This window comes from Mus caroli, chromosome 18 (genome assembly GCF_900094665.2).
Source record: "Mus caroli chromosome 18, CAROLI_EIJ_v1.1, whole genome shotgun sequence".
Classification (NCBI taxonomy): domain Eukaryota; kingdom Metazoa; phylum Chordata; class Mammalia; order Rodentia; family Muridae; genus Mus; species Mus caroli.
In genome coordinates this window covers 82,774,212-82,788,837 of record NC_034587.1, presented here as the reverse complement: position 1 = coordinate 82,788,837, position 14,626 = coordinate 82,774,212, and the positions used below count along the sequence as shown (strand labels likewise).

The 14,626-nt window shown below is 37.6% G+C and overlaps 2 pseudogenes; one reads left to right on the top strand and one right to left on the bottom strand.

The window, feature by feature from the left end:
- Window positions 1-3,817, top strand: part of LOC110284576 — an 8,099-nt pseudogene extending 4,282 nt beyond the window's left edge.
- A 1,346-nt stretch (window positions 3,818-5,163) lies between these two features.
- LOC110284575 lies at window positions 5,164-11,106 on the bottom strand (annotated as a pseudogene).
- Between the last annotated feature and the right edge of the window lie 3,520 nt (window positions 11,107-14,626).

The following is a 14,626-nucleotide window of genomic DNA, read 5'->3' as shown; positions in this document are numbered from 1 at the left end:
CATGTTTAGGTATGGGCCTTGAATTCCTGATCTTTCCAAGACTTTTATCATGAATGGGTGTTGGATCTTGTCAAATGCTTTTTCCGCATCTAACGAGATACAACATATTGACATCATTGTACCTTCAAAATTCCATGAAAATGTCCTTCTGATAAGTATTAGCTAAGTGAATAAAGCAGTAAATGTTTCATATTTATTTTTAGATAGCCAGGAGGAGCAGAACTCAACTAACATGACAATGAGTGCTCATTATTAAGCTGGAATTTTGTGAATTCTCCAGAGGTTCTTATAGATAAGGTCCACTGAGTTAAAGACTAGGTTATGTTCACTGGGAAATCATCATAATTCAATTCTGTCATGAATGAGTTTACTGGATAATTAAATTAGGCATACAGTAATACATGAAAATGGCTATTATCTTTCCTATTAAATCCTAGGGCAGGCAGCAGTATAAAATGATGCACAGGCTCAGTGCATGGTGGACTATAGTCTAAGGATAAACACAGAATATTTTTATAAGTTTAAATTATGCTGAGATTAATATTGAGAGAAATGCCAACAGTGTAGCATGTTTATGGATCTATGAGAATGTGCTAGAATTGGGGACATTTAAGAGCCCAGGGCTGGAGAAGATACTTGAATAAAAGTTTCTAATTAGACAAGAAATTAAAGATATTGAAATAAGAAGTCAAAATATTATGACATATAGATATTAAATGTTCAGGTTATTTCCATAACTCAATACTAGACATGAGGCAATACTAGGAAAGTGTCAATGAGGCAGACTTTAAAATGGACATATTTTGAACAAGTTAAAATATTTTGGTTTTCTCTGATAGTTTGGAGGAAAATGAAAGGCTTTTCCTAACAGTTGTAATGATCCTCTATACTGAACTGACAAATTCAGTTTCAGTGAGGAAAGGGGTGTGGGGTATAATTCTCAACCCTGTTTATAAGTCCCAAGTCCAAAGTCTTTTCTGAGACTCAAAGAAATATCTTAACTTAGCCTACTGTAAACACCAATAAAAAATTGCATACTTACAAAATAAAGTGGGACAAAAGGTGTATTACCATTCCAAAAGGGAGAAATCAAGACAGAGTGAGGAAACATTGGGCCAAATCAAGATCAAAACTCACAAGGGCAAAAGGTCCAACTACAAATTCTGTAAATATCTGATGTTAGAGGACTTAGATATCTCTTTCCTTTTGGCTTTGCTGTCTACAACAGGTTTATATATCTTAGGGTGTTTCATTAGCAGCTCTCATGACACTGGTACCTATAATATACTGGGATTCCCCAATACAAATCAGGCTTCAAATTTACAGTTTCACACAATGACTGCTCAGGACTTATTGTTAAATCAACATCTTTATGAGGTAAGGCCTTGCAACACATTGCCTTAGGGGAAGTCTTGTAACCTCAAAGGCAAGCCCCAGGGTTACCTCTCCCTCAATAAGTCCAGACTTCATAACCTTTCTCAAATAGTTCCACCAATTGGATAGCAAGAACTCAGAGATATGAGTCTCTGAGACTAACTCAACTCACTCAATTTCCTCTATGTATTTCAGATAAATATTTCAGGCCGAAATAAAAGCACCCATGACATGCAGGATGAAGAATTAATTAAATAATAATTTTAAATTATGTTGATATATTTAAAAATGCATATTGATGGAGGATAGTGAATACCACATATGGTTAAGTAAATACAAGTATTCTACACTTTAATAAAAATGCAATATGATAAAAATGCTTTAAAATTAAGAAAATTCAGCCAGTTACTATAATTATACACATTCTTTTGTTTGGCCAGTCTTCCTACATGCATGCAAGGTAAGTGATCATAAAATTTTATCACCAAGTTTCCAAAAATATAATATTATCATTCTACTCTGGAAACCTAACTCTCTGATCTTAGTTTTATCTTAAGATGGTGGTATTTTAGACTTAATTATTAAAAGAGTCTTTATTGGTATATTTGACAGCATGATGAAAGTTTCAATCCTGGAGCATTCATTTTTCACACATGTACCTGTCCAGAAATGCAGTTATTAAGTATATTTTAATCATATACCTCCAAATTCTCTTTGCTTCTCATTACTGAGGACACTGAAACAGATGAGAATTACCCCTTTTTTCTCATCTAATTTGGTGCCTGCAGTGAAAAGAATGTGAAGCTCTGGAATATTAATTATGAACAAATTACAAGCAAATGAAAAATTAAAGAGATACTTAACATGACAAACATAAAACCTAATTTTCTGATCTCCCAAACACATTAGTATACTGACTGTAAGTTTATCAAATAGATTTCTAACCCAGTTCATGCTGTGAATCATTACATCTAGAAATATTTGTTTTTATTATTTTTATGTATATGAATGTGATTGCATTTGTATGAATATATACCAAGTGGGAGTGTCCATACAGAATGGAAGAGGTTTGTCCTAGGGTTCTCTAGAGTCACAGAACTTAAGGGATGTCTCTCTAAATACTAAGGGAATTTATTGTAATGACTTACAGTCTGTAGTCCAACTAACCCAACAGTGGACAGCTGTGAATTGGAAGTCCAAGAATCTACTAGTTGCTCAGTCCCACAAGGCTAGTTGTTTAAGCTATTCTTCTCTTGAAGTAGATTTCGACAGATTTGCCAGCAAGTGAGTGCAAGCGGTCAAAAAAAAAAAAAAAAAAAAAAAAGTGAATCTTCCTTTTCCAGCAGAATGCATGACTCAAATTAAAGGTGTGTGCCACCACAACTGGATCTAAACCTTGATTTGTCCCAGGTTGACCTTGAATTCAGAGGTCTGCTTGCCTCAGACTCCTGGAATTAAAGGCATCTACTACCTTACCTGGGCCTCTAGATCTCCATGTCAAAATCCAGGTTAGAAACCTCTCTTCCAGCCTCAAGATATAGATCACAGGAATGCCAGCCATTTCTGGATTGTAGTTCATTCCAGATATAATCAAGTTGACAGCTAGTAATAGCCATCACAAGGTTGTTGGATCCTCTGGCACTGGAGTTATAGGTGGATGGATTTGAGCTGTCAGATATGGCAGCAAGCAACAAAACTTGGATCCTCTGGAAGACTAGCAAGAACTTCTGATCCATTTATCGAGACCCATGAAATCAGTTCTTCTAAATTAATTTTCCCGGTAGTCACAAGCCCATCTTTGGTAAAGTTTCTAAATCAGATATATTTTGTCAACTTTGTTTTTAATGCCAGCACTTGTAAGTAAAAATATGCATACAAGGCTAAATTTTTAAAATTTTATTTTCCAAACAAGTAATCTCATCAAGTTTATTGGCTTTGATGTTGTCATTCACAAGTTATACTTCCATAAATAGCGTAAAAGAAAGAAAATCCAAACATCACTGTGTATGAACTGTATAAGCACAGGAACTATTTATTTTATCAAATAATTTGTCTTTCACCATTGCATATATATATATATATATATATATATATATATATATATTTGGAGAGAGAGAGAGGGAGAAATATTCTTAACAAAGTTTAAATCTTGACACTTGCAGAATGTTCGTATTTATAAACAAATAAAATTACTCCTCAAATTATAACATAAAGGAACAGATAGCTAAGACTCCCTATAGCACCTTCAGACCATAAATGTAGCTTAGATCATGGAGTAAAGGTGCTTGTAGAGTTGCAGTGACATGACTAATATAAAGCCTTATTTTCCTGACTCCCTTCTTGCATCTGCTTAGACACTTCTCACTTCTTTACATCAACAGCAGTCTCCTTGGCAACACATTTGGGATTGTCTGCGGCACTGCCCATGGTCCAGTTGAATTAACTAAAATAATTAATTTTTATACTGACTAAAATGCAATAAAGTAGTGTATAAAGACATAAATAAAAATGAATTGTGTTGTGCTTGCATTACCTACTATGTTTTGCCAAAATAGATGTTGTAAAGTTACTTTGACACTTTTCTAAGACAGTTTTAATTTTGGTCTCCATGGCCTTTTGCTTTGAAAATATAGCCCACCCCTGAGCTTTGTCACTAGGAGTCTTTCTGAGGTGTTAGCACATTCTTGGTTTCCTATCAAAAATAAAGGATTCATAGTCTCTGTCAAATTAGGAACATGGTGGTCTATAACTTTCTTGTGTGGATTATTACAACAGAAAGAAATTTGATGGGACTCCAGTTAGTTGTTGTTGAAAGAAGAGGAGCCGTTTTTCATGTCTTCCTGGTTGTTGGTAACATTACCACTGATATCATAAACTCTTTCTCTAGGACCTCCTCGAAACAAAGCAGGTAGCCCATGAGATGTGAGACTATGGCATGTCAGGGAGAAGATGGTGAAATAATACCAAAGCCACTGTGTTTATAACCTAGCATGAAGTTTGGTAGACAACTTAAATAAATAAGAGTTGTATTTAAGGAGGTGGGATTATATTGGGGGTGGGTTTTGTGCATGCAGTGGGGGATTGTGGGAAATCATGAAGTCTGACTCCAGATAATACATGTATTTCAGTCTGTATCTTTGGCTACTTAATTTCTCATGTTGCTAAGGGACAGAGTAAGGGCACTTTCCATATCTTTCAATGCCAGTGCCAACTTTAAGAAGAGCTTAATGAGACTGAAAGAGTCTTTGAGAAAATCAATTCAACATCCTTACTGGCAGTGAGCTGAACAATGTTTTAGGTAAATAGTGAAGTGGCTAGATTTCCATTCTGTCAGTATTTTGAGTTCTCTGTAAAAAGCTGAATAATTATGTCATTTTGGATGACTAATTGATTTGATCTCATTGGAGAAAGATCAGAAAATAGTGTTTTACTGAAAATGTCTGTCAGAGAATAGCTAGTCAATATAATTTGATCATGTGAAGGAGTCTTTATTTAAAAAATAATACTGTGAGCTAAGTATGAAAGTGCAATTATTCTATCAGTAATACAGTTTAAGAGATGCACATAGGATCAACTAGGTATGGCATGGCATAAGATAGCTTTTTTTTTTTTGCTTAAAGGTATGTTTCTTATAACACAGAATCTTAATTTATGCGTTTTGAACAATCTATGATCAAAGTAGATATCATATAAGTCATATAGATTTAAATATTTGAGAAACAGATGATCCCAAATAGATGCACATGGTAACAGCTCTATTTACACCACACCACCAACTCTGATGGCCCCTCATGTTTTTTCCTTTTTGACTTTCTTCACAGAAGATGAGCTGGACGTTAATTTCCGTCGTTTCTGTGCATTGGGTATGATGGGCGCTCCCACTACATCATGGATACCGGCCTTGGTGAGGTCAAAACCAAGTCCATATTCAGACACTGTTGGCTCAGCAGAAGCCTGGTTTGGTCCCACTGCTGTTATGGCAGGGCCCCAGGGCTCTTGCCCGAGCCAGGGTCTCGTGCCAGTGTAGCAGCATCTGTAGCTCATATTCACCGTTGGCAAAGGCCTGCTTGAGCTCAGAGAGCAACACTACGTCATTCTGCAACTCATTGGACATATGCACCAGCTCCTCTGTAGGAGTAGGACTCAGGTCCACACCAAGTTCCAGCAGAATCTATTCCAGAAGCTTCGATCTTCTGACTCACAAGGCTAGGTAGCTTCATCCCCTGGCTCTGCGGTGTGACACCTGCTGACTTAAAAATCTGGATACTTGATGTCTGCAGTCTCAGGAACATCCTGATTTTCAGCCTCCTTCTGGGGTAGCTTCTTGGGAGACTTGTGTTCTGTGTGCTCCGCAGTGGTATCTGCTGCTGTAATCAGCTTCTGCAGGTCTTGGCTGATCTTTTCCTGCTCTTTTTTCCAGGCCTCAATCTTATGTAGTTCCTGTAACAGGTACTCCTCCTCTGCCATTTGCTTTGGGGTCTGGTTGTAAAACTGATCCAGATATTCCTTCTGATGTCTTTCATGCCCAGCATCAAATATTGGTACTTTGATATGTGGCTGGCACACCCCTCATGTTGGCAAGCTTGGCACAAATGTGGTAGTAACTCTCTTTCAGGTCCTCCAAAGAACATTTCTTGAACTGATGGTTGTCATATCAGTCATGAGTAACTACGAGGCACAGACCAAATTGGTGGCTGAGATTAAAGAGCTAGTTAGTCTCTATCAGTTTATCATCTATAATTTACCCACCTTTGGTTTTTTGTTCTTTTGTTTTGTTTTTATTTTTGTTTCTGTTTTTTGCTTTTGTTTTTGTTTGTTTTTTGAGGCACGGTGTCATCATATAGCCCAGGCTGGGCTAGAACTCATCACTATCTTGCTTCAGTCACCTGACTGTGGAGATTATAGGCATGTGTCATCACACTTATCAGGTTGTAATTTTGATTTTTGAGCCTAGAATTTAATGGCTGAGCATATAAGGCTGTAATTTTAAGAGTGCAAAACACTCTTAATTCAATGGAATGATGAAAATACACTAAAGTTCACAGATTATAGATTTGACACCTCACTCATTTCCATAATGAACATCTATTGCGCAAAACCATTTAAAAATCACATTTGCACCATTATTAAATAAAACTTGAAAGCACAAACAATATTTTATTAGCTAAAATCCATTATTAGCAAGTATGAAGATTTTGTAATGAGTTAAAATGAGCTCCTTTGACTTTTTTCCCTGACTTCTGTGGAGTGTGATTAAAAACTCTTTTATAAGATTTGTAGACTAAGAGCTCTACCAGCTTTATATAATATTGCAATGTAATAGCAGAAAAAGAAAATCCAGAATGGTTCAAAAGGGGAATTAAAAACAATAGAGGTTATACCAGTTTTATATAACGTAATTTAATAGCAGCACAATAAAACAGAATGGTTCAAAAAGGGAATTATAAACAATAGAGTACCATTTAATTTTTGAAAGACGTATGTAAATTTCTTGTGCTGAATTTTGGATCTCTGTACAAAATTCATGTAAAATCCCTCCAAAGACTGTTCTAATTCTGTTAAATGGGTCTCAAAGGCTCCTGTCTCCTCAATGGAAAGAATTCAGTTGAGAGACAGAGAATTTAATCACAAACTTATTTGAAAAGCAAAGCATACATTTCAAAGACAGAATAGAGGTCTACATAGAAAGCAAACAACCCAGAGATTTTGCAGTGTAAATTTAAGACACATTATTATGAATATTTGAGGTTGGTTACATACTCCTGAAAGTGTTTCTTTCTTCTATTGGATATTTTCTTTATTTATATTTCAAATGTTATTCTCTTTCCTGACCCCCCTTCCTAGAAACCCCCTATCCTATCCTCCCTCCCCTTGCTTTTATGAGGGTGTTCCTCCACTCACCCACCCAAGCCTACCTCCCCACCCACAATTCCCCTACACTGGGACATTTATCTCGTCTTCATAGTACCAAGAACCTCTTTTTCCATCAATGCCTGACAAGGCCATCATCTGCTACATACTCAGCTGGAGCTATGTGTTCTCCTTTGTTGATGGCTTAGTCCATGGGAGCTCTGGAGGGTCTTGTTGGTTGATGTGTTATTCCTATGGGGTTGCAAACCCCTTCAGCTCCTTCAGTCCTTTCTCTAACCCCTCTATTGGGGACCCCACACTCAGTCCGATGATTGCCTGTGAGCATTTGCCTCTGTATTTGTAAGGCTCTGGCAGGGCCTCTCAGGAGACAGCTGTATCAGGCTCTTAGCATGGACTTCTTGGCATCCACAATAGTGTCTAGGTTTGGTAACTGTATATGGGATGAGTCCCCAGGTTGGACAGTCTCTACATGGCTTTTCTTTCAGTCCATGCTCTACACTTTATCTCCATATTTGCTCCTGGGAGTATTTTGCTTTCCTTCTAAGAAGGACCGAAGTACCTACACTTTGGTCTTCCATCTTCTTGAGCTTCATGTGGTCTGAAAATTTTATCTTGTGTATTTGGAGCTTTTGGGCTAATATCCACTTATCAGTGAGTGCATACCATGTGTATTCTTTTGTGGTTGGGTTACCTCACTCAGGATGATATTTTAGAGTTCCATCCATTTGCCTAAGAATTTCATGAATTCATCATTTTTAATAGCTGAGTAGTACTCCAATGTGTAATTGAACCACATTTTCTATATCTATTCATCTCTTGAAGGAGATCTCTAGCTGGATATTTCCAGTTTCTGGTAATTATAAATAAGGCTGCTATGAACATAGTGGAGCATGTGTCCTTATTAAATGTTGGAGCATCTTCTGAGTATATGCCCAGAGTGGTATAACTGGGTCTTCAGGTAGTACTTTGTCCAATTTTCTGAGGATCTGCCAAACTGATTTCCAGAGTGGCTGTACCAGCTTGCAATCCCATCAGCAATGGAGGAGTGTTCCTCTTTCTTCACATCCTTGCCAGCATCTACTATCACCTGAATTTTTGATCTTAGACATTCTGACTTGTGTGAGGTAGAATCTCCGGGTTGTTTTGATTTGTGTTTCCCTACTGAGTAAGAATGTTGAACATTTCTTTAGGTGCTTCTCAACCATTTGATATTCCTCAGTTGAAAATTCTTTGTTTAGCTCTTTACCCCATTTTTAATAGGGTTGTTTGTTTTTCTGGAATCCAACTTTTAGAGTTTTTTGTACATATTGGATACTCTATGGGTTGTAGGATTGGTAAAGAACTTTTCCCAATCTGTTGATTGCTGTTTTGTCCTATTGACAGTGTCATTTGCCTTACAGAAGCTTTGCAATTTTATGAGGTCCACATTTGTAGATTCTTGATCTTAGAGCATAAGTCATTAGTGTTCTGTTCAGAAAAATTTCGCCTGTGCTCATGTGTTCAAGGATTTTTCCCACTTTCTTGTCTATAAGTATCAGTGTATATGGTTTTATATGGAGGTCCTTGATCCACTTGGACCTGAGCTTTGTACAAGGTGACAAGAATAAAAGTGTTTCTTCATTCTTTACAAATTATCATGAAACCAACTTCCTTTTGGGCTGTCTCATCATCTTCTAGGACAACCCACAAAGGATTGGCTTCAAATCCTTAGTGAGAGTGATATCACAATGAAGTCCCAAGCATCTGAGGATGCAGACCATTTCTGAATGCACACATAGGGACCTGGAAGAGTGCATTTCTCCCTCATGTTGCCGGAACAACCTAACTACAGCTTTAAGATTGTTTAACCACATGCAGGCATCCTAGCCATCAGGAGACCCAGCTACCAAGACAGAGCTGGTATGTTCTCTGGTGATCTCACAGCTAACTACTTAACTTGATAGTCTATCCAGATTACTATTACACAGCAAGTTGTGTGATTCTGTACTTGGAACAACTGTAAAGTCAAAAAATTATTTTTTTTTCAAATAGGCTTCCTCCTATCATGTCTACTGCACAATCCATTGGAAGAAATTAGCCCCCTTCAGAGCTCCATGCAACAGGTTGCTACAGAATATTTAATTAAAGCAATAAGTGCCAGGGCATTCTGTGTCAGCAAACATTTCAAAAATGGCCATTTCATCAATACTTTTAAATGGTAAATATTGATACAGTTTCTCTGTTGAGAGTATTTAGTTGAGTCTTTGTAGCATGTTAGCAGCCTAGAAGACAGTCAAACCAATGGGTTTAGGTATATTTTTCAGGCCAGGGATTTGGAGCTATTGATTTTTGTTACCTTCTGGGGACTGACAGAGAAGCAGACCAAGGATGTGGAGTACAAGTATCTCAGAACGGAACAGTTCCAATCATAAGGCTTAGTTCCATCTTGTACCAGGAAAAGGTGTCGGTGCTGTCTCAGCCTGTAGGGAAAAAACAAACAAACAAACAAAAAAAAAACAAACAAATAAAATGTTAATTTTAGTCACACTTTTAGCTATTTATGGTGGGTGTTAGCAGGCCTAATTTTACTATAATAAAATCTGACCTCCAAGAATCACAATAAATGGTGCTTGCAATAGTAAAATAGGGAGGCTGTATTCTACCATGCTAAACAGTTTCAGTAAGCAACTCAAATTCCAGGCTGAATTTTGTAGAAGAGGGCTGTTCCCTTCCTCAGTGTGAAGCTTAAGTGGACCTACAAAATAGGCCTGGGATCTAAAGCTAATAGAGTTCTTATATGACTCAGAGATGTTATGGTCATCAGCCACAATTACTCTGTAGGTGATGAAAATCACTTTGGGTATTGGAGAAAAAAGTCCCTTGACCTTTCTGTTCAATGCTGGATTCAATAAAACAGTTGTACTTATATGAGCTTGGTGCTTCTTAACTGTCTTGTGCTCCAGCCAGCAGCCAGCAGGTGAAAGCACATGTTTCCATTTGCTCTTTCACTCTCTAGTTTTATACATCAGTAACTTCCTTCCACCGAGACACATAAACTATGCACCTTTTGTATTTTTGTGTGAAGCTTCTCTATTTTCCAAGTCCATTGTTGCTGAGTTCAGTTTCTGCCATGTAATAGCCACCATTTTCTTAATGCTGCCATTATTCTTATCTCAGTCCCTCCCATAGTCTCCAAATCTGTCCTCTTCTTGGAGAAACTGGGTGGTGTTTATCAGATTTGCCCTTAAAATACATAACAATCTACCTGGCAAAGCTGTCTTCAGGCCAAATTCTACCACTCATTCAAAGAGTTATATACTTTGGAGTAAACAAAATCTGAAAAAAATAATCAGAAGGTATGATTCTTCCTTTTAGTGATTCTTACCTCTTGGTGAGAACTTTATTTTGGAGGGTAAGTATTTGAGGACAATAGAACTTTAGCATGTTAAATCATAACAATTACTGTATATCAACTAACCATGACTTTGAGTCAAACCCTTATGTCATCTGTAACCTCCTCCCACCCTCAGCCTGAAATCTGGCTGATCAAGTTTGACTGTTGTGCTAGGAGAGCATCAGGGGTGGAGCCTGCCACCCTATTGGTCTGCCACTCCCACTGCTGCTATCTGCCGCCTAGCTGTTCTGGAGCCAAACACGTGGTCACTTGCAACTGGACTCCAAGGATGATTTGGTGGTAATGGGCCCCTCCCCCCTTCTTCATAACCCGGTGCTCCTAATAGTAAAATGGAGCTTTGATCAGAACCTTGTTGTCTTAGCTCCATTCTTTCTCTTGTCCATCTAGTTCCCTTTCTTTCAGCTTGAGTCTGCCTCTTCAGCCATACCCCGTTCCTGGAGAGCCACTGGATGGCATGCAACAGTCATCGATTTATATCACTTAATATGAAAATGCATGTTCTTTGTCTCTTGTAGTTCAACCAGGATCCAAACTGATCGGTGAATTCATGATGCCACTTAAATTATGGAGTGGCTATAGTGCCTAGCCTATCCATTCTAGATCTTTCTTGAGAAACTACAATTCTGCACCCATGTATTTATAACACACTGTCAAAAGGACAGACATGGGACTATGTTGGACTTCCCAACTACCTGACAGGTCAATATTCTATTGCACATAAACAAGTCTTGATAGTACTCAGATACTTCAGGGTTTTCAGATACTTCATTTCGACAAGAAGTTTGGCTATTACAGATATAATTAGGATTTTCACCATTAGTTAATCAGGATATTTAGAATATCTAATCTGCCATTGTTCAACTTAGTCCTTTCTATATAACATTTTCCTTTGAGGTAAGCCCTTTGCATGCCTCTTCTGCTTGAGATGCCTTGGGAGCCTGTGAGACTGGGTTTCATTTGTTTGTATCCTCTCTTTTTCCTATGCCTCACTACTTTGATTTTTGTACACTCACATCACCAGGGCAGGAAGTTTTTCCTAGTCTGTTAATTAAACTGATGCTTTTTTTCTGAGTCACCTGAGTGCTCATTATCAGAGCCTTTTAATCTCTCAACCTAAGAATGCTAAGTGCTTTCCATGGTTCTAGAAAAGCCTTTGGCTTGTTCCTAACACATAAGAAATTTAGGAAATTCTCTTGTTATGAATTGTCTAGTTCTGGTTAAATATGACATTTCCACTCCCGGCCATTGAACACTTCAAGTCTTAGCATCCAGTCACTTTGTCCATCATGATCCCTATGTAGAGAGTACATCTAACAACAGCAAGCAGATTGGAACACACCCCAAGGCCCTGTGATGATGAATTGCTATCTCTTCAACTTCTGTGTTCTATTACAATATCAAATGACTCTCACTTGTTGGCCAAATAGAAATATCTGAATCATACAACAAAACAAAAAATTAATAATGTTGTTAGTTGATCACAGTGTCTCCAGGTCCAAGCTCTATAAGGCACAAATCAGAATAATGTTTCCTCAATCACTCTACAACTTGTCTCTGATGCCATGGTCACTTCACATGGGACAGCAGTCCTTATCCTTTGGCTGAGTAATGGATTCTAAGTGGGACATTTGGATTTTACATTAAATTTTCTCTTGTCTTTTACCCAATACATGTTCTTTCTCCTTCGTTTTGCCATAACTGATGTCTTCATATGACAACTTTCTCCACATTCTATTTCCAATGTAATACCTGGGCAATTTATGTCACATAATTTTGACATAGCTGAAAATACTGAGGAAGAAATATTTTGTTCAATTATCATGTGAGCTCTAGCTTCCTGTTTCACAAAAAATAAGAAAAAAGTTTTGGTAACTAGGCATGCAATAAGCTAGACTCATATAAATTCTTAATTATTTAAGATTCCATGTGTATATTTACTATCTTTCTTTTATTATCTATTGCTGACTTTCAGTTAATACAGAAGATTTCATTTAAAGTGATGGTAGTTATTACATCATATTTTGAGCAAGAAATATTAAAGTGCTTCTGATTTTTCAATACACAATTCTCATATAAACACTTTGTTTCTGGACTTAGGTTGAGTTCAATGTTTTATGAAATTAATCAGTTTATTTTAATGACTTCTGAAAAATTACTGAACTGGAAAAAGTACAGTCCTAATGAATAGGCAGTAGAAAGTTGTTTAATCAGTTAAATGCAATAGTTGCTCTTTCAGAGGATTGGGGTTCAACTATTAGTATCTACATAGCAGCTAGCAAATGTCTATAACTCGAGTTGTAGCAGATCTTATGCCCACTTTGGCATTTGTAGATACTGGCACACACATGATGCACATACTGCAGGAAGGAAAAACATTTATACATATAAAATAAGTGATAAATAAATAATAGCTTATGTTAGGCAGTCATCAAAACACTTAAAGATACCAGGCACTATTAGACACTGCAGAGCTGTATTCTGTTCCTTCCTTCAGTTCTGAAATGTGGCTATCAACAGAGATTTGAAAGTGCTGACAGTAAAATATGACTTATCTATCTCTCTGAGTGCTTTCTTCTCTTAAGGGGTGGCCTGGCTCTACTCTGAGGATGCTGTTTACTGGAGCAACTTGTGATGATTTTTTTTATTTTTTGAAATATCTATCTCTCCGGGTCAAGAGAAGATGGAGACATTTCCTAGCATCTCATAAAAACTTTCACAATATTCATTGATTACCCAAAGTATTATTATTATAATTATTATTATTACTATTATTATTGTTATTATTATTATTAATCACTTTTGTTTTTATTAGGGCAGTTTCTTGCATTTTGCTACCTTCTATTTACTCTCTAATCACTTACATTTCTCAACAACTTTACCCATATTTTTTTTCAAGGATTTTCAAATTCAACGTGATTTTTTTGTTTTATCTTATTATATTATACTTTGTAACATTTTCTTGTTTAAACAGTAGGAAAATGTATTGCCTGACCAACCAACCAGCAAACAAAAGACCCAAGCAAACAAACAAAGACGCAAAAACAAAGGGAGGAATTGGATGAACAGGTAGGTATGTGGAAGAATGTTTGAGAGGGTGGAAGCCATGATTAGAAAATATTGTATAAAAATTTTATGTTCTGTCCATTGGTTGGGTGCAAATATCTGCATCTGACTCTTTTGACTGCTCGTTGGGTCTTTCAGAGGGCGGTCATGATAGGTTCCTTTTTGTGAGTGTTCCATAGCCTCAGTAATTGTGTCAGACCTTAGGACCTCCCCTTGAGCTGGATCCCACTTTGGGTCTGTTGCTGGATATTTTTTTCCCACAGGCTCCTCTCCATTTCCATCCCTGTAATTCTCCTAGGTCTCTGGTGAACTCTGGAGGGTTTCCAGCCACCCCCCTCCTATTTCCTGAGGTTGCCTATTTTCATTCTTTCTACTGGATCTCAGTTCTTTTCTCTCACCCAATACCAGATCAGGTTTCCCTCTCCTCTACCCCCATTCTCCCCACCCCATCCACATTGCCTCCCAGGTCCCTCCCTCCCTCTCCACTTGTGATTGCTTTCTTCTCTCTCTCAAGTGGGACTGAGCCATCCTTACTTGGGCACTTCAGCATGTTGACCATTTTGAATTCTGTGGACTGCATCTTACTGACCTCTGTTATTGAATAGGGAAAGGCTGAAAGAAGATGAGGAGAAAGGTGATAATGTAGGAGGACCAGCAGTCTCAATTACTCTATACTCCTGAGATCTCTCGAACACTGGGCCACCAAACAGACAGCACACAACAGCTGATATGAGGCCTCCAACACACATACACTAGAGGACTTCCGGGTCTGTGTTTATTCAGAGATGATGAACTTAACCCTCAAGAGACTGGAAGCCCCAAGGAGTTTAGAGTTCAGGTTGGTTGGGGGTTGGGGGCATTAACATGGAGATAGGAGGGATGGGGAGGAGGTGTGGGATGTGGAGTAGTCAAAGGGTTGATCAG